At 46.0% G+C, this 22,014-nt stretch overlaps 1 protein-coding gene across 2 annotated transcripts in view; it reads left to right on the top strand.

Moving 5' to 3' along the window:
- The window catches only part of SCAMP1 (secretory carrier membrane protein 1), a 573,188-nt gene that overhangs the window by 74,249 nt on the left and 476,925 nt on the right, over positions 1 to 22,014 (top strand). The window contains exon 2 of one of the 2 annotated variants that reach the window (XM_085632265.1): positions 9,229 to 9,292. The exons of the other annotated variant lie outside the window; for it this stretch is intronic. The gene's annotated coding sequence lies outside the window, so the exon portion shown is untranslated. The remainder of the gene's footprint in view (positions 1 to 9,228; positions 9,293 to 22,014) is intronic. 2 annotated transcript variants of the gene reach the window in all.

Here is a 22,014-nt window from a genome sequence, read left to right as displayed (position 1 = left end):
CTAGAAAAGGAGGCTGATGTATCAAAGGATTTCACCCATTATCTGTCTGTGGGTAAATGTGATGATACATATTAGGAACGATTCTTATGAAACCAGCCATTTTACCTATCTGTGAAATCAAATGCAGCCAAAATATCAAATATGATTTTGATATTTCCCGATTCTCCACAGTTTATAACATAAGACCTAAAACATGCATCTAAACATTGCATCTTTAGACCAAAGACCACAAAACTGAAAAAAGTAGAAAGAAGAAGAGACAAAGTTTTAGTGACTTCCCTAGACAACAAAACTCAAGCAGAGTAATGTTGGCCCAGTCTTTCTTGATGCTACCTTGCATAACAAAGTTAGAATGTATTGGCCCCTTCAGGAAGAAATAAAAATGTATTTCACTTATCTTTTCCTTTCTTTGAATGGCACTTAGTTTGTGGTTGCAAAGGTATTTTTTCAGTGTTTATATGTTTATACGGGTGATGGCTATAGTCCTTTCAGTGGGGGTTTCTCAGTTATTATAGGTTTAAACCAAAACCAGATAGCCTACCTATAATCCCCCGCTCACTGCTTTATCTCCCAGGCCAAGGATGGGTGGAGGAATTCAGCTCACCTGTGGCTGGCTGCTGCTAGCCTGCTCACACCTGATGCATGTAATTACTGTGAGCTCTTTTAAGCCCCAGCTCCTTTCGGTCCAGTGTTGGTCATTGTAGCTGTATACCGGTGAGACTGATCCTTGTTTCCAGTGTTTCCTGAGCTTTTTATATCTTTGTTTCCAGTATTTCCTGAGCTGCTGCTGTTTTCCTTGTTCCTAAATTAGCACTGTTTGCAGTGCTACCCTGACTCCTCAGCCTCAGCATTCCTTGTTCCTGAGCGTGATCAGTTTCCCTGTTCCTGAACTAGCACTGCCTGCAGTGCAACCTTGATTCCTGAGTTTCTGAGCTATAGTTATTCTTTGTATCTGAGCATCAGCTATTTCTTGTTCCTGATTTGCACTGCTTGAAGTGCTCTCTTGACTCATTGTTTCCTGATTCCTTTTTCCTTGAACCAGCACTGCCTGCAGTGCTACCTTGACTCCTGAGCCTTAGCTCAATTCTTGTTCCTGCCCCAGCACTGCACTCTATGCTACTTTGTTTTCTTGATTCCTGCACCTGCACTATTCTAGTATACCCGTGTAGCCTCCGTTCTGTATATCCTTTTCCAGTATCTGCCTTTCTTCCCGTTTCCTTGGTTCCAGTTCCCAGTTTGCTGTCTTTCTATTCTTCTGTCTTGCTTCTGTTGCCTTGTATGTTTGTTACCTGCTTTCTGCCAAGTGTGCCCTGTGATTTCCTTCCTTTCCTGTTAAGCACTTCTCCTTGCTAGCTCCTTGTCTATTGTTTAGTTCTACCCCCTTGCTGTTACTGCCTTGCGTGTTCCTGTTTGATCGCCAGGATCCATGGGCACAGCTGCCTGCCTAGGTGGTGTTTCTTGTTCACTGTGAGTATTGTCTTTGAGTTGCATTTATAACATCAGCATAGGTATAAGCTCCACAGACCCTGCATTTGCATGCATATCCTATATGTGGGTATATGCAGTCAGTATCTGTAACAGCAATTGTGGGTGAGAAACTTACTGAGCTTCAGTCTTACCGTGTGGAGCTCCTGAGTGCTTTACCCTACACTCCCTTTTATTGTTAATGTTGTATTATATATATGTCTTGCACGTCCATCCTGGGTTTAGTTAATCTGAATGCTAAATTGCTTCGTGAGTGCCCTTCCCTTCTGAGTCTTAGCCATCTTGTTCACTCGTACAGGCTTCCCCTTTGGATCCCTTTTCCTCCTCTGACTTCCTGTGTGATCCTGGACAGTGCTGTACTCCTCTTTGTACATTTTCTACCCCGTTCCCAGTCCTTGCAAAGTCCCTGACTGTGTTCCTGGCATAGTCCCGGACAGTCCCTAACAGGTTACTGTTCTCAGGAAGAACGGCAGCGGAACTCGAAGTAGTTGTTCTCCATTGATGATAGGGAAACAGAAAAGAAAAAGAACAGCCCCAAGGTAATTTCCAGACTGGATTGAACAGAAGATAATTAGAGCGGATCCAACATCACTAAGCACTAATGGCATATGCTCAATATCTCTACCTAGATGCAGTCACCAGAAATGTACTGTTACGCTGCCCGTATGCCAGAGGGTCCCCAGATGTATAGTCGCGCTGATTTGCTATCAATAGACTCACACCGGGGTAAGTGTGAGCGTCATTGGGAGGTTTCGAACAATTTTCACAGGAGCTGTGATAGTTGCAAGTTTAGCTTCTGCACTCAACTGGCAGTCTGTACTCCTCCCACTCCCTCCCCTATAGCCACCTTGAAAGGGCATTGTATTCGGGTGGCTCTAATTAATTCCCGCTCGCTAGTAAAACATGACTTTGATATATTTGAGTTATTATCAGATGAGCAGCTCGATTTACTCTTTGTGACAGAAACATGGCTCAATGAGTCTTCTACACCATCTATTAAGCTGGCTATACCTAGGGGGTACAAAATAGCCAGGGCGGACCGCAAAGTGAGTAGAGGTGGAGGAATAGCAGTGGTGGTTAGGGACTCGTGATTCTTTTCCCGAGAGGAGTCTCAGGCTATCGGTGATGGTGAGGCACTTAATTTTTCAATCATCATATCTCCCTATTTTACACTGGATGGCACATCGGTGTATAGACCCCCATGGGAGCTTTTTTGAAAGCTCTGGCTGAGGTTATTGTTCCTAGGGCTTTGCGTTTCTCGAACTTCTTACTCCTTGGAGACTTTAATATCCATTGGGATCGAGTGGAGGCAAGCAATACGAGGGACTTAAGTGACTCGCTTAACTTGGCCCAACTTACCCAATAGATTAGCTCTCTGTCACATAGTGGGGGACATATGTTAGACCTGGTCTGTTCCAACTTCCCGCTAAGTGTCAAAGAACCCCTTCAAATATCCTGGTCGGATCATTTTTGGATCCAATTCTCATGGCCCATTCAGATGCTGCATTCTACTAAGGGACATCCCCAAAGTAGACCCTCTCCCAGAATTGACTTGCCTGCTTTGAGTTGGGTTCTGTCTAACACACACCCCTCCGCTGCTATAAATCTGGAAGGAACTCTAGAGAGCCTCTCTAACTGGATCTCTCAGGCAGTTGAATATTTATCTCCGCCTCTCGCCAATAAGCGAGCAAGAAACGCCCCTTCGAAACCTTGGCACACGAGCAAGCTTAAGGAGCTCAAACAGTTTTATAAAAAATTAGAACATAGCTGGAGACTGGCCTACTGCCCTTTGGCTAAAACGGCACTAAGGAAGGCCCAGAGAGCTTACTATGCTGCTATTAGGGAGGCTAAAAGCAGCTATTACACGGAACAGATTGCTTTGTACAAAAATAACTCCAAGGAAATCTTCTCTATCGTTCAGAGTGTTTTAACTCCCGAAGCTAAGCGCATCGCCCTCCCGGCCTCTGTGGCATGGTGCGAAAGGTTGTCCTGTTTCTTTATTGATACGATTCAGGCGATCCAGGATCATTTTGGGTCTAGCTCACTTGGGCAGGCAGGGACCTCCGGTAGGAATTTTCCAGTGCTCAATTCTTCTGCTTCCCCCTTGACGGGGTTCTCTCCGATTGACTTGCTTGACTCTCTGACCATCCTTAAATCCTTGAAATCGGGTTCCCCTGCGGACCCATGTTTAGCAAGACTGCTAGTGGCGGTAGCTGAGGTGGTTAATCCTGAAGTCAACACCATTATAAAGGTCTCACTTCAGACCACCACAGATCCACCGGAGTGGAAGCAGGCCAAACTGTTACCTTTATTAAAGAAGGCTTTCCTAGACCCCAACGTGCCAGCTAGCTACCGACCCATGTCTCTTCTCCTGGCCGTGGCAAAGGTGTGTGAAAAAGCAGTTTACAAACAGTTGGTCACCTTTGTTGAGACATCCGGAGCCTTTCATCCTGCTCAATCGGGATTTAGGGCAACGTATAGCACTGAGATGGCCCTTGTTGAAATGTCGGAGGCGATAAGAGAATGTTTGGATGCGGGTGGCAGAGCGGCCCTCATTTTGTTGGATCTCTCTGCCACCTTCGATACGGTGCTCTACCGTCAATTACTTGCTCGTCTTTCAAGTATTGGCGTAAATGGCTTAGCTTGGGGCTGGCTCAAATCTTTTCTTGAGGATAGAACTCAGCAGGTATGGCTACCGCCGTTCTCCTCATCCCCCAGAAGGGTGACCATGGGCATTCCACAGGGCTCTACTTTGATCCTCTCCTCTTTAATTTTTACCTTACGCCCCTGATCAACTTAGCAGAGGAATTGGGAACTAAGATCATAGCTTATGCTGATGACACTCAGCTACTTTTCACCTAGAAGAAAAACGACTTGTCCCCAGACCAAGCTAAAAACTGTCTCTCTGACGTTTTTAAATGGCTTGCACTTTCGCAGCTTAAGTGCAACGAGGACAAGTCGGAGATACTTCTGTATGGCTCTTTTCCCCCATATTTTAGGGAGGTGCTCTGGCCTACAGAGTACCCCTTACCAAAGTCTATCGGCAATCCAGCTAAGAATTTGGGAGTCTGGTTCAGCGAGGACCTTCGGTTCTCCCCACAGATAAAGAGACTTGCTGGTGTGTGCTTCGGCATACTGAATTCGCTCAGAAAGTTCCTTCCTCTGCTTCCCAGACCAGCCAGGGAGATGGTGACACGAGCCCTCATCTTGTCAAGCATTGACTATGCCAATGAATTGTACATTGGCTTGCCCGGATATCAGTTAAAAAAACTACATACAATACAAAATGCTGCAGCTAGAGTTTTGCTTGGCATGCCTGGAAGATCTAGCATAAAACAACACCTTCGGGACCTGCATTGGCTCCCTGTCGCCCATCGTGTCCAGTTTAAAGCCCTTATTCTCGCTCATGGAGCGCTGCATGGATCAGGGCCACCCTATCTTAGGAGACGCTTTAGCTTCTATGAGCCCAGGAGACAAGTGCGCTCAGCTGCGCAGCGTTTAGTAGTGGTTCCCCGCTTTCGCCTTACTCGAATGGGGGACAGCTCTTTATCCTTTAAGGCCGCAGAACCCTGGAATGCCCTACCTTTTGAATTACGGAACATCCAAGACCTCAGGCTGTTTAAGAAGCAATTAAAGACCCTGCTTTTTAGTTAAGCTGCGCCTCTTTCAGTTTCACTGCTCTTCAGTTGGCTTCCGCGCCGGGACACTCTTGAGTAGCAGTGCATGATATAATTGCCACTAACATAACATAACATACGCCTTTTCGTGGCAGTCATGAGCCATAACCAACACTTTCTTTCTCAAGCTTGTTGGCACTGCCTACAATCCCATCCGCCTCAAAATGTCTCCTTGCCACATCACCTCTGTGGTGACATATAGAACATCTTTGGCTTCTTCTCCCAGCAAATTATTTTTAGTTCACTGTGATTGTATGTAACTTCCCACATGCCACAGCACTATGGGCTACATGTATTAAATAAACATTTTGTGATTACCAAACAGCGATTTTTACAGATTTGCTATTTGGTAATCACAAAATGCTATGTATAACAAAGATTTTATGATTCCTTAATATTACCTAATAGCGATTTGGTAAATAGTGAATCACTATTAGGTGATATTACTCCATTCATTACTATGGGTTGCAAATTAGCAAATGCAGAGCCTAGGGTGCCCGGGGCCCTAAGGCCTCCCTGAAGCACCCCAAAAAATAAATGTGGACATGTAAAGCGCACACATGCCCTAGGAGCATGTGTGCCCTACATGGCACTTTGAAAAATGCATTTCTGTGCATATTTCAAATTATGCACATGGTTACCATTGAATTCAAGTCGATGGTAATGGCATTTCAAAAATGCACAGTTTGCATATAGAAAAGGCTTGGCACATGTGCTTACAGAATCGCAAATTGCGATTCCCGATTTGCATTTGCAATTTTAGGTAATTGCAAAAAATTGTGATTATCTAAAATTGCGACTACAAAGCCTTTTTTACATCATGTAAGGTTATTTTGCATTCGCAAACGGCCGAATTTGGGATTTCTGCCGTTTGCGGATGCAAAATTGTTTCATACATGTGACCCTAAATTCTCTTCCGCAATCATAATCTACTCTTCAAGAGAAATACCCATCTGCTCTGCATCATACACCTCTGCCATGACATTCTCATCCTCAGCGTTACTTGACACACCCTTTTTCAAAGGAAGGTGTAATAAAAAATCTGACACAATATTTTCTGATCCAGGAACATAGCTGAACCTAACAGTATATTCCTGCAGTAAAACTAGCCATGTTGGAGCTGCTCTGTTTGCTCGTTTTAATGTAAAGAGATCAACTGGCGACTTATAATCTGTGCTCCTTATGAATCCCGTTGCTCAAACGTAATGCCTGAAATAAGTGACTTCTCACCACCCAGCCAAAGCCTCCTTCTCTATATTAAAGGATACTTAGATTCCACTTCCTTGAGTTCTATAGACACACAAGCCACCATGACCTTCCTTCCATTTCTCAATTGGAACAGATCCACTCCTAACCTACAATCACTTGCATCGGTAACTATGACTATGAGGCAATGTGTGTTAGTTTGCTGCATCAACAATCTGCACCAATGGGAAGAAAGAAGTCCTACCGCAAAACTTCCACCACAGGTGTTGGCGGGATATGGAGGACCAGAGACACTTTTTCCCTGCACTGCTGTGTCAAAAGGGGTATATGTAACTACAATACCATCCTCTGACAAATTAGACACAATACTACAGGCCATCGCAGACTCAAGCTATGCCATGGAGCTAAAAATGGGTTCTATCACCGTTGATCTGGGCCTATTATGTGAAGATCAGAAGAAACTTTCACAGGGGGTCAAAAATAATGAAAACACGGTGCTAGTGCAACAACCACAGACTACAGACCTTATACAGCACGTGATCAGGTGTGCTTTCTGCGGGATAGAGCTGAAGATGGGAGGAATGATGCTGCAGCAGAAACATCTGAATAGTAGAAATACCTGAAGGAGCAAAAGGAAATAATCAGGATTATTGAAACTTAGCTACTTACCACATAGCTCCTGCTGCTTTGTCTTCCTATTTTTACAGTGGAAAGGGTGCATCGTGTTTTCGCTGAGTACCCTGCTACAGGTGCGCAGCTGCAAACAGTTGTGGCACAGAATCTCTACTTCCACAACCATGGCTAAATATTGAAAACACTAGGAAGGCAAAGCACTATACTGTGGAAGGAGGTATGGCATTAATATTGTATGACTACACTGTAGTGGTGCAGCATCGCTGTGCATCGTTTATGGGTGTGAAATGTAAGCTTAGAGACCGAGGCTTAAACTATACCCTATTATTTCCGACAAAGGTCAATATTACTGAAAACCAATGCTCTATTTTTTTTGCTGAGCCTAAGGATGATTGGAACTGGACTGAGCAATACTCAGTTTCAAAGAATGAACCAAATACATGGGGCCCTGTGCGATCACCTGGATTGGGGCGCCTGTGCCTCAGAATTGGCAAGATGGGTCTAGTTCTGCCTACTTTTCTGCACGGTCACAAGAGGACAAGAAAGCTGCACTTATTGCTGCAAAGCATCTATGAGCCCTATCTCACAACAGACCTCTAGCCGTCTTACTCACGCTCATCAGACAATGACACAGCAAACTCTTCAAAAAGCATGGGGTCAGACCACCTACCACAGGTTATCCTCCAAACTGTAGATGTTTTAATATAGGGTTGCCCCTGGTTTTTTTCATTACCAATAAAGCTGTAAAACTGTGTTATGTTACATGCATATGATGATGGGTTAGTAGAACCCTGGTATTGACCCCAATATAAATTGTATACCAATATTGAAATGTAAAGATTGTAGTCTATGCAGGATTTCAGTAGTGTAAGGCAACCCTGATATAACTTAAATTAATTTGTTATATCAGTTGTATCTATTTCTTACAGATGCATCCAATATTTACTTCAATAGTACTGTATACTGGCTGGGTGTCCCTCCACACTGACTGGTTTCTTCATCTAGCCGGAGCCCTCATGAACATATAGCAGGATTTGGAGAGCACTGCGTGTCTGTGTATCCCTTCCCCCTACTTATTCCTGGTTGTTGATCGTAGCCATGGCAGGCATTACGGCTATCAAGTTATCACTTCAGTTTGGGCTTTGGGAGGGGAGTTGGGTAGTTTATACTGTCAGATGCAATGACAATGTAAAACTGTAAGCACACTAAAGGGTCCCTATAAAATGTCTGAATACTAACATACTGATGCCTACATGTCAGTTCCCTTGGACTTCTCAACACCGTCACTCATATTCAAAATGAGATGGTCACAACAAATAATATGACTTTCATTGCCTGAATATCCAAGGAATGGGCACAATGAACAAAAGATACAGTATATAAGCCTTTATTAGAAGTAGAGAAGTTCACATGGCATTTATCTAGGATTTCCATTTAATGGCAGCAGAGAGGGCACAATTATGAAAGAGAGGGACGGGTCAATGCTTTCCCGCCTATGCCAGATGTCCCCTTCCAACATGTTTTAACTCATGTGGACAAGGAAAGGAGATATAACCAAGTAGAGGAACTGTAAGATGGCACCACTATTTTACTGGGTAATATTTATGCCCCCAACTCCGATCAGCCACTCTTTCCCACAAAACTAACCACTATCTTAGCTAGATCGGCACACATACCTTGGATGATAAGGGGTGACTTTAACTGACTATTTGACATAGATTGGTCAAACTCCACTTGCTCACTCTTCAACCATCCAAAACACCACTGCCCTATCAAAATGGTCATTACACTGGAGCTTAGTTGATGTACGGCGAGTAAAGAATCCTATCCTGTAAAGAATATTCCTTTTACTCATCCCCCTCGAACAGCACCTCAGATTAGATTGCATGCTGTTTTCTAACCCTTTACAGCCTACTGTGGCCCTCACAGAATTTCTATTCATGACTATAGCTGACATAGCAAAACACAGAAATCCTAGGGTCTATGGACTACCTCTAAGTATTATTTAAACCTATGTGGTAGTACACCTGACTGGTGAAAAGGTAATGGATTCAGTATGTATAAGGGTTCACCCCGCTTCTTTATTTATGATTAATAGCTTCCCATACTAATGGTAATCTTTGTATGATCGATATGTTAAGCGTCTGACCACCATACGATCATCCTCTGAGATTTTGATGACTCTTATCGCACCCCACAATATTATGAAACCCCGTTTTTTTTGTAGAGCGGTGCTGCCTTCCTGAGCGGTTGCCAGGCGAGAGGTGAGATCCTGTACCCAGCCTTTGCAGGTAAGGTATCTCTGTCTTTTGTTTATGTATATGCAGATCTTGCTTTTCAGTAAACTTTTCATACTGTCATGATATATATTATTCTCTCCTGACATGTGGCATCTTCTTTTCATTTTAGGTGCATGCAGGTCCAGATATAGGCTGATGATATTGCATTGGCCCGATATCCTTTTTGGTATAGTTTATTCACTTTATTCACGTGCAGTAGCGTTTTTTTGAATAGGTCCTGACGAAAGCCCGATCCACCTTTGGTCTTCGTGGGCTGAAACATGTTGACCACCTAAAACCCACACCATAGCAGTTCTAAATCCATACTGCAGGTGTACTGCTTTTTAAATCCTGACAGTAGGCACCTTTTGATTAAAGTTGGCTTTGGTGCCTCCTAGCCAGTTTTAGCTCATCACCGTTTTTCACATACTCACTAATTTTATTTTTTGCGCTGCACCCTTGCTCACACTTTCTTGCTCATCAAGGGCCTCATGTAGGTAGCCAAATACCGGTCGGTAACGGCCGATTTTCGGTAAATATGCCGTTACCGACCGGTATTCAGACAAGTGAGATGTAGGAGTCCAAAAACGACTTTTCGGTAAATATGAGGCGGTAAATACCGAATCATATTTACCGAATTCTAAAATACCGAATCAGATTTACCGAATACATACTTAACGAATCGGTAAATATGAAGTGGTAAATATGAAGTGGTAAAAATTAAAATGACATGTAGGAGCACTCGGTAATTAAGAAATCCAAGAAAATCGGTAAATAAGAGTCGGTAATTAACACGGATTGAAAGCAGGTGGTAACCATCAACAGTGCATATAAGCAATCCCAAAATGCAACAGCGTGGACAACATGGCCGCTATGTATGTCATTGCAAGGCGCCTACGTCTACAGGCAGCAGGACTGAGGGTTTGGCGACGGGAGGAACGCATCTACAGACAGCGCATCACACTATTCCACCTGACTGATGCAGAGATACATGAGAGGTACAGGCTACACCCCGAAACCATCATGGACTTAATCAGGGACCTTCACCCACTCCTGGACCAGCCAATAAGAAGGGCGCACGCCATACCCCCACATGTGCAGGTGCTCTGCAGCCTACATCTGCTGGCATCCGGCAGTTATCAGGTGGTGATAGCTGCGGTGGGTGGTGTATCCCAGAGTTGCCTGTCACGTTTCTTCAGGAAGTTCCTGGATGCCATGATGCAGAGAATGCACCACTACATCAGCTTCCCCAACACACAGGCTGCACTGCAGAAAACAAAAACAGACTTTTATCACATGGCACAGTTCCCCCATGTCATCGGCTGTATTGATGGTACACACATCCCAATCTGTCCACCAGCTGACACAGAGCACATCTACAGGAACAGGAAGTCCACCCACTCCATCAATGTGCAGGTGATCTGTGATGCAGGGAACATCATCACAGATATTGTTGCAAAGTTTCCTGGGAGCACCCACGACTCGTACATCTTCCAGAATAGTGGGATCTACACACGACTGAGTGCCGGAGAATTTGGAGAGGGATACCTGCTAGGTGAGTAACAGTGACGCCCCTTGCAACCTGCAAATCATAGTGTAAAGAGGCATGTGACTGATGTTTCCCTTTAACTCATCTAGGCGACAGTGCATATGCATGCCGGTCATTCATCCTCACTCCCTACCTACACCCAGCAACCCAGAGTGAGAGACGATACAACGTGACACACAAAACAACACGCAATGTGGTGGAGCGCACGTTTGGACTACTGAAGAGCAGGTTCCGCTGCCTCCACAAGAGCGGAGGCGCACGCCAGTACACACCCATCACCTGCTGCAAGATTATTGCCACTTGTGCAATGCTGCACAACCTTGCCACGAAAAAAGGTACAGATGTGGAACTAACATATTTTGAGGACAACGAGGATGAGTCAGGCCAGCCACAGGGCAACGCAGCAAGAGTGCCAACTGCAATCGATGGGAGAGAGAGACGGACAGAGATCACATGCAACTATTTCTGAGTAAGTAAGGGGACACAGCCAGTTGTGATTAGTCATGACGTAGTTTTAATGTGGCACCACGCCATGAACACATGAACAAGCCAATCTGGCAATATACCATCTATACAAGGAGTATGTCCAGGGTTACGTCACCCATTGGGAAGTGGCTAAGCAGGGCCACATCAATGTTTGCGCATACGCGCTGCAGTGGTGGATGGCACGGCCTGTGCATCCTCACTAGAGCCAACCCCAAGCCGCCTGCTGCTCCTGCGTCCTTCTGGGACGGGGGGTGTGATGCTGCTCCTGCTGCTGGTGTCGATGCTCTCCGCAGCATCCCCTGCAGCAGTTGTTGACGCCTGACTAGTAAATAGCACCCCTAGTGCACTTGTCACCTGCACCATCCCCCGAGACAGGTCGCTGCAGCAGTGTGTTAGGCCCTCCTGCATCGTCACAGAGCGCCGGCACAGTAGAGAAGTCGCAGTTGCCAGACGGTTGAGTGCCCTGTTGGTAGTGTCCCTTCTCTGCCGTTCCCGGCGCCGTGCCTCGATGTCAGCATCTAATTTGCTGCACAACTGCTGGATTGACTGGGACATGTCCCGAATGCCCGCAGCAATGCCGCTGATGTTATTGTCCATGTTGACTAATGTAGTTTTCATCACCCGCATGTGCCTCTGGACTGTCATGACTGCCTTTGTTTGCAGGCGCTGTTGTTTCAACATTTGGCCCTCGAGACCCAAGAAGACACCATGGCCGTCAATGGGTGCTGGTGGACTCTGGACACGCGACCTGCGGCGCCCTCTTGCTCCCGTCTGTGCTGCCTGTGAGGTGTGGGGCACAGTGGCATGGCTCCCTTCCTGGGGCCTGGTGAGTTCTTCAGGGCCCATGCTGTCGTCTGACGAGGTGTCTAAGGCTCGTAGCCTGGCTGCTGGACGCCTCCTCATTCCCACACCTGCAAGCGGAGATGTGGCCGGTGATTCAAACATGAGTGGCGATGCTGGCTCTGGGTGAGGTGATGCTGGCTCTGGGTGAGGTGATGCTGGCTCTGGGTGAGGTGATGCTGGCTCTGGCTGCGGCGAGGCTGCCTGTGTTGGTGGTGCGGCTGCCAGTGGGCCTGCTCCCTGGTCTGAACTTGTGCTGGCTAGAGGTGATATTTGTGGCCGGTGTGCCGTCTCTCCTGCAGCATGCCCTGTCCTGCATGATGTCACATCTGTGGACAGAAATACAACATTGGCTCAGTGTCCCCGAAGGGCTGCATTGAAAGCGTCACAATAAATAATTTCACATTCCAAAATGTCCTCTGTCTCCTTGTGCCTCGAGTGCGTGACATGCCTTGTTGCCCTGTAACATTTACGTCATGGTTGGTGTTTCCCTGACTACATCTCCCGGAATGCATTGCCTGTCTGCACTGACACGTGTGGACTGCAGTGTGATTCTCGTTTCACAATGGGGGATGTGGGATAGGGATAGGGGGTGCTACATTGCTGTGCTTTCGTCTTACCTTGTTGTGTGGCGGCTCTGGCAGAGCTGTCGGCGTCCCCAAGACCCACGACGCTCTCTTGCTCGATTGTGGCCCCCACCAGCTCCTCCAGTTCGGTGAGGGCAGGTGCCCTGTTGGTTCCACCTCCAGTCTGGCTGGCCTCCTTCTGGATGTCGCCCATCTTCCTCTTGGTTACAATCCTCAGGTCATACCAGCGCTTCTTTAGGACCTCTATGTCCCTGTGGGTCACTCCCACAGCATTCACATGGGCCTGGATGGCCAGCCATATGTTGCGCTTTTCAGCCTCAGGCACTTGCAGGGATTGCCTTCCAAACAGCTTCTGGTGCTGCTTCACCACCTCCTCCACCAGCACCTGGAGTTCCTTGGGGCTAAATTTCAGCTTCCTCCTCCTTTCCCCTCCGTCTCTCTGTGTTCTCTGGCTGGACATGATGTTCGTTTTCCCGCTCGCACAGGCACCGGCTCCCTGCCTCTCCTCTGCACTCCAAGCCTCTCCAGGGTCGGCTAATTATGTACACCTGCCTGGGTGTGGCCACTTCCTGGTTGGGTGGGCTGTGGTTGCACAGGATTAGCTGTTTCGTCAAGTCATGTGATTTTATTTACCGATTCCGTACATACCGATTCGGTATTTTCCGATTCGGTAAATACCACCTCGGTATTTTCCGATTCGGTAAATACCACCTCGGTATTTTCCGATTCGGTAAATACCACCTCGGTATTTACCGATTCGGTGAATTCCGATTCGTGATTACCGAATGTTACCGAATCGGTAACTGTTACCGAATTTTTACCTACATATAACTTACCGATTCTAATTTACCGATTCGGTACGGCTCGGTATTTAAGAAACGGTAAAATTTATTTACCTACATGAGGCCCCATATGTGGACTTAGTCAGTCCTAAATACTAGAGATAAAACATCCCTGAGCTCCTCCCTCTCAGTGAGGGGGTTGTAGCCCCCCAAGGGAACTAGGTTTTTCCCTTGGGAGGAGAGTCCCTATGATGAAGCATGTCACCATTGGTGAGTGAGGGATCTCGTCCTTAAAGGGATCTGTCCTTATACATACTGAATCCATTACCTTTTCACCAGTCAGGTGTACTACCACATAGGTTTAAATAATACTTAGAGGTAGTTCATAGACCCTAGGATTTCTGTGTTTTGTTAATAGTTGCTTGGGGATTTAATCCTTTAGTGGTCTTTAAAACTTTCCCTAGGACTCCCTTGTTCAAACGGTGTGTTTATTGGTATAGCTGACATAGCCCCTTACTTGTAGACATTCTTTTTCATCTACCAACTCTTGGCTGTTCCAGAATAGCAAAACATAAAAAGAATGTCCGGTACTTTTTAGGTTTCGCCTTCAGCATGCATGCTATTGTTGTAAACAAAAAAAGGAAAAAATTGCTTTAAAACGGCTTAAAGCCCGCCTATTTCTTACCAATCCTTACCATTAGTTGGCTTACTCATCACTCTTGTTTTCTTGCTTCTTACTGGTCATGCCTCCTGCTTCTTGCTGGCTGCTTACATCCTCCTGCATTCATCTTGTGGCTTCTGTCCCTGCTGTGGACCATGGACCCATTGTGAGTTGGTACTATACTCCCATGTCTAATTAAGGGAGATTGGTGAAGAAGAAAATGTTCTCTCATTCCTGCTCACAAAGTAATACTAAAGAAAGACTGTATAATAGACTGGGTATCGTGTGTTGTATTATGATTTGAGTGGGGGGAGGCCCAATCTTTTTCCTTTCCCCCTGGAGCTCCTTGTTGTTTGACATAGTTTGAATGGCGGTCCAGCCATGAGAGTGGTTTTAAAGTTAAGTACTTGCAGTTTGCATTGAATAGCCAGTACAGAATTAATTTGTTGCTCAGTGGGGAAATTTAGCTTTGAGGATCCAACACGCCTACACGAGTTGTAGAGTTTATCTCGCAATATTTAGGATGGACAGACATTGTCTAGCTTTTACAGCCGATCAAATAGCGGCAATTTTATCAGGTCCCTCCCTTCTTCCCGAGGCATCTTTTGTACATTCCACTGCAGCTATGGAAGAATGGGAAAAGTTAAGTACTCTCAAGAAAAAACAAGTTAGAATAGCCCTTCATGGGGCTTTAATGACAGAGTCCTTGAGAGCAGGGGCATCTCCGTCAAGTTTGCTGGAACGGATTGAACCTCGTATTTTTCTTGAAGACAGTCAGTTCCGGGTCAATTGGCGTTACATTGACAATAAGTGTACCCCGGACTGGCTGATCTTAATCATTAATACTGCAAAGAGGCTAAGTGAAGATCTCCTCAAGGAGATTATTGACTTAGAGGAGAGTATTAAAAGAGACACCACACTTGCTGACACAAAGGAACAGTTAGCCAGGATCCAGGATGATCTTTCTGACTATAAAAACTACATGATTAATCAGAAAATAAAAGGATTAAAACGCAATCTAGAACGTTTTACCCATGAATGGGCATTTCCATATGTCGAAGACAGCCATTACCAACAGAGAACTGAACCAAGATCAAGGGGTTGCCCAACTAGGGGGGGAGACAAATAACCAGACATACACCTTACAACTGGACGTTTGACAACACTTCCAGTGAAGACGAAGAGGCAGTAGTACAAGCAGATAAAACCAACAGGGTTAGATTTAATCAACCTGAACCATCGAATGAAGATCTGGGGGCACTATTGTGTTCTTTTTTAGGACAGAATCAGCGAGGACACAGAGGCGGGAGGTCAAAGAGGCAGAGGTCAGATAAGATCCAATCAGGATCAGACATGGCAAGGATTTTCACCACGAATAACCCGCAGCAGGGGAAGGAACCAGTCGTGAATAACATTATTGTTAACCTATCGGACCATACTTTGTCTGAGAGTGAAACGTATGTATTGAATAAAGGGTTGGGTTTCGTGCCCACACCCACACATGACACCTTCAAATGCCGTATCGAGTTTCATGAAACAATGAGAAGAATAAAAATTAAAAACATTTTTGCTAAAAAAATACAGGATCCGCCATCTGTATTCTCTTCTGATTTACGTTGTCCCTCACAGTTTTGTCCTCCTACTTCGTGTGTGGGCCCTGAGGTGATTGTGTTTGAGAATAAAGTACTTGATGAAATCAACGCCTTGGAAAACACTGCCTATCGTCATGCGTTTAATAACATGAGTAGAGATGACTGGCTTGTTGTTAAGAGCCTTCAGGACAACCCCCTTGTCACTATTAAATCAGCTGACAAGGGGGGAGCGATTGTTGTGATGAACACTGCTGATTATGAACAAGAGGTATATAGACTCCTTGGCAATCTGTAGAACTATAAACCTCTGGCCCGTGATCCAGTCAACGAATTATTGGACATTATCAAAACCATGGTATCGACAGCTAAGGAGAAGAAATGGATCACCGTCAAAGAAGCCGAGTTCTTGGTAAATTGTAAACCTAGGACTCCGGCTTTCTATATTTTACCAAAAATGCATAAGGCCATACGACCTCCACCGGGCCGTCCCATTGTTTCGGAGGTTCAGGCAGTACTTGAGCCCCTTTCACAATTTGCGGACTTTTTCCTGTGGGAATCAGTGATTAAACAGACCTCTTTTGTGCAGGACACAAGGGATATTCTAAATGTACTGGAGACTATGTGTTTTGATACACAACAGGAATTTTTAGTGACTATTGACATCGAGTCACTATATACATGTATTCCCCAAGATGCCACGCTGGTGGCAGCAGCTCGGGCACTTGGGGAACAAGAATGGTTTTACGACACACCACAGTCCTTTGTGTTACAGTGCATTGAAATTGCACTTACCAGAAACTATTTTACCTATAAATATGACCTGTTTTTACAGGTTTCAGGTACTTCGATGGGTGCAACCTTTGCACCCAGTTTGGCCTGCATCTATGTGGGCCAGTTTGAGGAGCATCATATTTTCCACCCTGTCAATCCCTTCCAGAGGAATTTACGCCTCTGGAAGCGGTATATTGACTATGTCCTGTGTATTTGGTCAGGAACAAATGAAAATCTTGTGGCCTTTCTCAACCGGCTGAACACTTTGGATGATAGCCTTAGATTCACCTGGACTTACAGTAAACAGAATGCTACCTATCTGGATCTTGATATCACTGTCGTACAGGACAAGCTTATCACAACGGTACATCAAAAAGTAACCGATAGGAACTCTTTGTTGCATTTTAACTCGTTCCATCTCCGGGCCCTCAGGGATAATCTACCTGTGGGACAGTTCCTCCGTTACCAGAGGAACTGTTCTTCCACAGGGGATTTCTTACAGCAGTCTGAAGAGCTCTGTGATAAACTTGTCCAGAGACAATACCCGAGGACATTGGTGAAGAATTCCAGAAAAAGAGCTTTGAACACCCCTGGTAGTGCGTTGTTAGAAAAGAATGTTAGATCTAGGAGTGACTGTCTTCCAGTAGTCATGACTTACGATCCATTGGCTAGTAAAATGCGTCAAGTGATGCGTAAACATTGGTCCTTACTTTCCACAGCAGATTTTAAGATGCCTCCCCCCAGATTTGCTTTTAAGAGAGCATCCAGTCTGAAGGACAAACTAGTACATTCATGTCCCAAAATAGACACAAGAATTTCTACTTTACCTGCGGGGCATTACCCATGCGGGTCGTGCTCAGTGTGTGCATTAACTGTTAAAACCAACCAAGTAACATTGACGGATGGCAAGATTTGGCATCTTACACAATTCACCAACTGTAATACAGTTAATGTGATCTACCGCCTGACCTGTGGGTGTGGATTACACTACATTGGACTAACAACTAGGAAAGTTAAGATACATATTCAGGAACATCTTGGCACTATTAGATCGGGAAAGTTAACTACTAAGTTAGTTCAACATTTCATTAATGAAAGACATGATGATAGATCACTGACATGGACAGTTTTGGAGAAAGTCAAGGGTGATGTTTCTAATATGGACAGACTACTAGCTAAAAGGGAAGCCCGGTGGAATTTTTCAGAGAAAACAGAACAAGGTGGGCTCAATGATTGTATTGAAAGGAATAGACTCAGTCTCTGAGTGATTCAATACGGGCTCTTGAGAAACTAGATATGCTGATTGTTTTCCCTTGTGTGTTTAGCAAGTGTGGTGGTGTCATAGTCAAAAGAGACTACGTGATTTATATCCTATGGGCTTGGTTTTGAATATCGAATTGTGGTCTTTCTTGTAGTGTACAGGAACCGACAATATTCAATGTGAGCAGCAAGAGTGCTAAGTGGTTTCGACCCATTCCAAGATGGCGCCCATTGAGTTGGGTGTGTCACGTGATTCGGGGCGTGTTACGTCGGCAATTGAAACTTGCTGCCGGCTGCTTTTAAATAGCGTGTACCGGGCGGAGGCTTCAGCGCGGAATGAGACCAAGCTCACCATTGAACTATTGAGCGGTAAGATCGTGGCAATTTTTTGTTCAGAAAAGACTGCTAGGATTTTGTTTGAACTATGGAGGCTCGTTGCTAAGGGGTTGCGGGCCCTTTGTTCTGATATTTCACTGGTATGAGTTGCGCTGTGAACCTCACCATTGGATTAAGAACTGGGGTGCAAGACGCAGTCATTTTTGAGGGATATATCATGCTCTGACACACGGGATGGGTTGGAGACGATGTGCGCCCTAAATATAAAGTTTTGAGTTGTTTTTTAAAACGTCCTAAGGAGGTGATAGGCAGTGGGACACATCACACCATTTAGGAAGGTACATGGGTGGGAGAACATGATGGAATTAAGTATACTCCCAAATTGTGTTATGGCGATACACATAAAGATGTGATCAACCATGTTTTCTATCATACAGAACCTTGACCACATAAGTGTCTTGGAATGATACAGGACTATTCAGTCTAGGTGGTGCCTGTGTGACGCGGGTGTTAGCTGGTACGAGTGGCCTTGGCTTTCTCCGGGTAATTGGATATTTGAGTGGATTCTTAATGAAAGAAACAGTGATTTAATACTATGCAGATTTTTCTGTTCTGGATATCAATGTGTTGTTGTTAAGAACCTTCCCTTGTGTTTACACAGTCACTAGTTGTTTGCCTTAAGGGTCCAGATAAGGTGGACGAAGTCCTCGAGCCCTGAAGAAATTGCCACTAGAGATAGGCAATGAAACATGTCGGCCCAGCTTTAATTGGTCTGCTATCATGCAGTATGTTTTTAATTTGAATATACCCATTAGCTGTGAATAAAGAATGGTTGCGGTGGGTCTATCTCAATTTTAAATAAGCGAGGTTGAAGTGTGTGATGGTTTCACATATTTTCACCAAGTTCACTATTTTTCTGGACACCTGTTTGTTTATATTTTACATTTTTCTTTTACCAGGTAGTAACCTATGATGATAAACGTGGGCATAACTGGTGATATTTAACCAGCAAGCTCGCTTTGGTGTTGCGCACGTGAGGTGCTACCTTGTTCTCTGCACTTTTTTCATTTTTCATTTTTTCACTTGGTAACACAGGGATGTAGATCTATACACCTGTGAGTTCATGGGGTATTTTGAAAATCTTGTTTGGGAACCCAGTGACCTTTGGGTTTGGTTCTGGTTTTAAGTATACGGTCATTGTGAGTTGGGACTATACTCCCATGTCTAATTAATGGAGATTGGTGAAGAAGAAAGTGTTCTCTCATTCCTGCTCACAAAGTAATACTAAAAGACCGTATAATAGATTGGGTCTCCTGTGTTGTATTATGATTTGAGTGTGGGGCGGCCCAATCTTTTTCCTTTCCCCCTGGAGCTCCTTGTTGTTTGACACGCCCACTTGATGGCCAACGCCTCCCTCTCAATTTGAGCGTATCTGGTCTCCGTATCGGTGAGGGATTTACTCGTATAGGCGACTGGTCTCCAGATCTCAGGCCCGTGTTCCTGAAGGAGGACTGCTCCCAGGCCCACTGGGCTGGCGTCGACGACCAGTTCTGTGCGCCACCTTGGATGGAAATAGGCCATCACCGTCTTGTCCATTAGCCCCTCTTTGATGTCATTGAACGCCTTGTTGGCAGCACCGGTCCACTCCCATTTGTGATCATGACGTGTGAGGGTCCGGAGCGGTTCCGACATGGCAGCAAGGTTTGGAATGAAATGCCTGCAGTTGGTGGCCATGTTGAGAAAACTCCTCACTTCGGTGGGGTTCTTCGGTGTTCTGGCTGCCCGGATGGCCGCGGCCTTCTTGGGGTCCACAAGGAGTCCCTCTCGGGTGAAGGTATACCCGAAGAAGTCAACCGTTTCTTGATAGAACGAACACTTGGACCTGTGCAGGGTTAAACCACAGTCTGCTAGTCTCTTCAGAGTGGCTCGGAGATGATTGTGGTGGTCCTCTAGCGTGTTCGAGAATACTAGTATATCATCACTAAGGTTGATCTCACCTTGCAGTCCAGACAGTGCTTCCCTGATGGCATCCTGGAAGACTTTGGCTGCCGATGATACCCCAAAGCTGAGCCTCTTATACCTTCAGAGACCAACGTGCGTCGAGAAGGTGGTGATATACCTGCTCTCGGGCTCCAGTTCCAGCTGATGGTAGCCAGCATTCAAGTCTAGCTTAGAGAACCACTTGGCTCCATTTAGGTCTGCCACTATGTCATCCATTGTGTGAGTGATGTGGTGTTCTCTCTTCACAGCCGTATTTGGCAGCCTCATGTCAACGCAGAGAAGGATGGCTCCAGGCTGCTTGGGTTTGGGAGCCACGACCAGCGGGGACACCCATGGGGTTGGGCCAGAGACCTTTTCAATCCCATCGAGATCTTCGAGCTTTTTCAGCTCTTCCTCCACTTGCGGGTGAAGATTGAATGGCACCCTCCGGTGCCTGAGAGCCAGAGGTCTTACAGAGGGATCGATGTGGAGTTTGAACTTCTTGCCCTTGAGCTTCCCTAGTCCTTTGAAGAGACCCGGGAATTCCTTCAACAACGCTTCAGTGTGTGAGTCGTGGACTTGGTTGGCAAAGAACACAAGTCCCAATTCCTCAGCCGTGTTGCAGCTGAGCAGTGTCCCTTTTCGTCCTTAGGTGATGTGGAACCTGGTCTCAGTGGCGTAGCTTCCGCTCGTGACTTTGGCCTGAATGACTCCTCGGAGAGAAAGCAGATCAGTCCCTCCATACCTATAGATTCGGGCCTTGGAGGGCGCAAGGGGGGGTCGAGGTGACAGGCGATCGTATTGTTCTGAGTCCATCACATTGACGGACGCGCCGGTGTCGATGAGGGCTTGTACATCAGTGCCTTCAACTAAGACGGAGCACATGGGAGGTAGCCTTCGGCGACAGTCAGTTCTACAGACGTACGACACCACAATCACTTTCTCGTCATCTTCATATACCAGGCGTCGTTCCTGTGGCTGTTCCTCCACGGTCGCTGGCGAATTGTCGAGAGAGAGCTGGCGAATCCTTTCTGGCATGCCTCTGAGCTTCACAAAAGGGGGTGGTGATGGACGGAGCAACAGAACCAATCAAACACTCACACCCAGTCAACAGTTTCGGGTTTGATCCATCACCGTTCTTTAGCCCACTCTGCCACCCCAGTTCAGACATGGCCATATGCAAATCAGTCTGACCCTGTGCCTCATGGGAACAGTCCAGCCCGAACTGCCAAGCCATGCCTTCCCTGGACCGGAAACAAGCTTCTTAGGACCGGTTTCTGGCATTTCAGCCGTCTTCAGCCAGGCTTGCTTGAATCCAGTGGCAAAGTGAGCAAGGGACTCACGTCTGAGCATACCCTGCCAACTTATGGCGAACAAAGCGGTACAAAAGGGGGTGGTGATGGACGGAGCATCAGAACCAATCAAACACTCACACCCAGTCAACAGATCTGGGTTTGATCCATCACCGTTCTTTAGCCCACTCTGCCACCCCAGTTCAGACATGGCCATATGCAAATCAGTCTGACCCTGTGCCTCATGGGAACAGTCCAGCCTGAACTGCCAAGACCTGCCTTCCCTGGACCGGAAACAAGCTTCCTAGGACCGGTTTGTGGCATTTCAGCCGTCTTCAGCCAGGCTTGCTTGAATCCAGTGGCAAAGTGAGCAAGGGACTCACGTCTGAGCATACCCTGCCAACTTATGGCGAACAAAGCGGTACAAAAGGGGGTGGTAATGGACGGAGCATCAGAACCAATCAAACACTCACACCCAGTCAACAGATCCAGGTTTGATCCATCACCGTTCTTTAGCCCACTCTGCCACCCCAGTTCAGACATGGCCATATGCAAATCAGTCTGACCCTGTGCCTCATGGGAACAGTCCAGCCCGAAC

This window comes from Triturus cristatus, chromosome 2_1 (assembly GCF_964204655.1).
Source record: "Triturus cristatus chromosome 2_1, aTriCri1.1, whole genome shotgun sequence".
Classification (NCBI taxonomy): Eukaryota; Metazoa; Chordata; class Amphibia; order Caudata; family Salamandridae; genus Triturus; species Triturus cristatus.
This window is presented reverse-complemented; position numbering and strand designations above follow the sequence as displayed.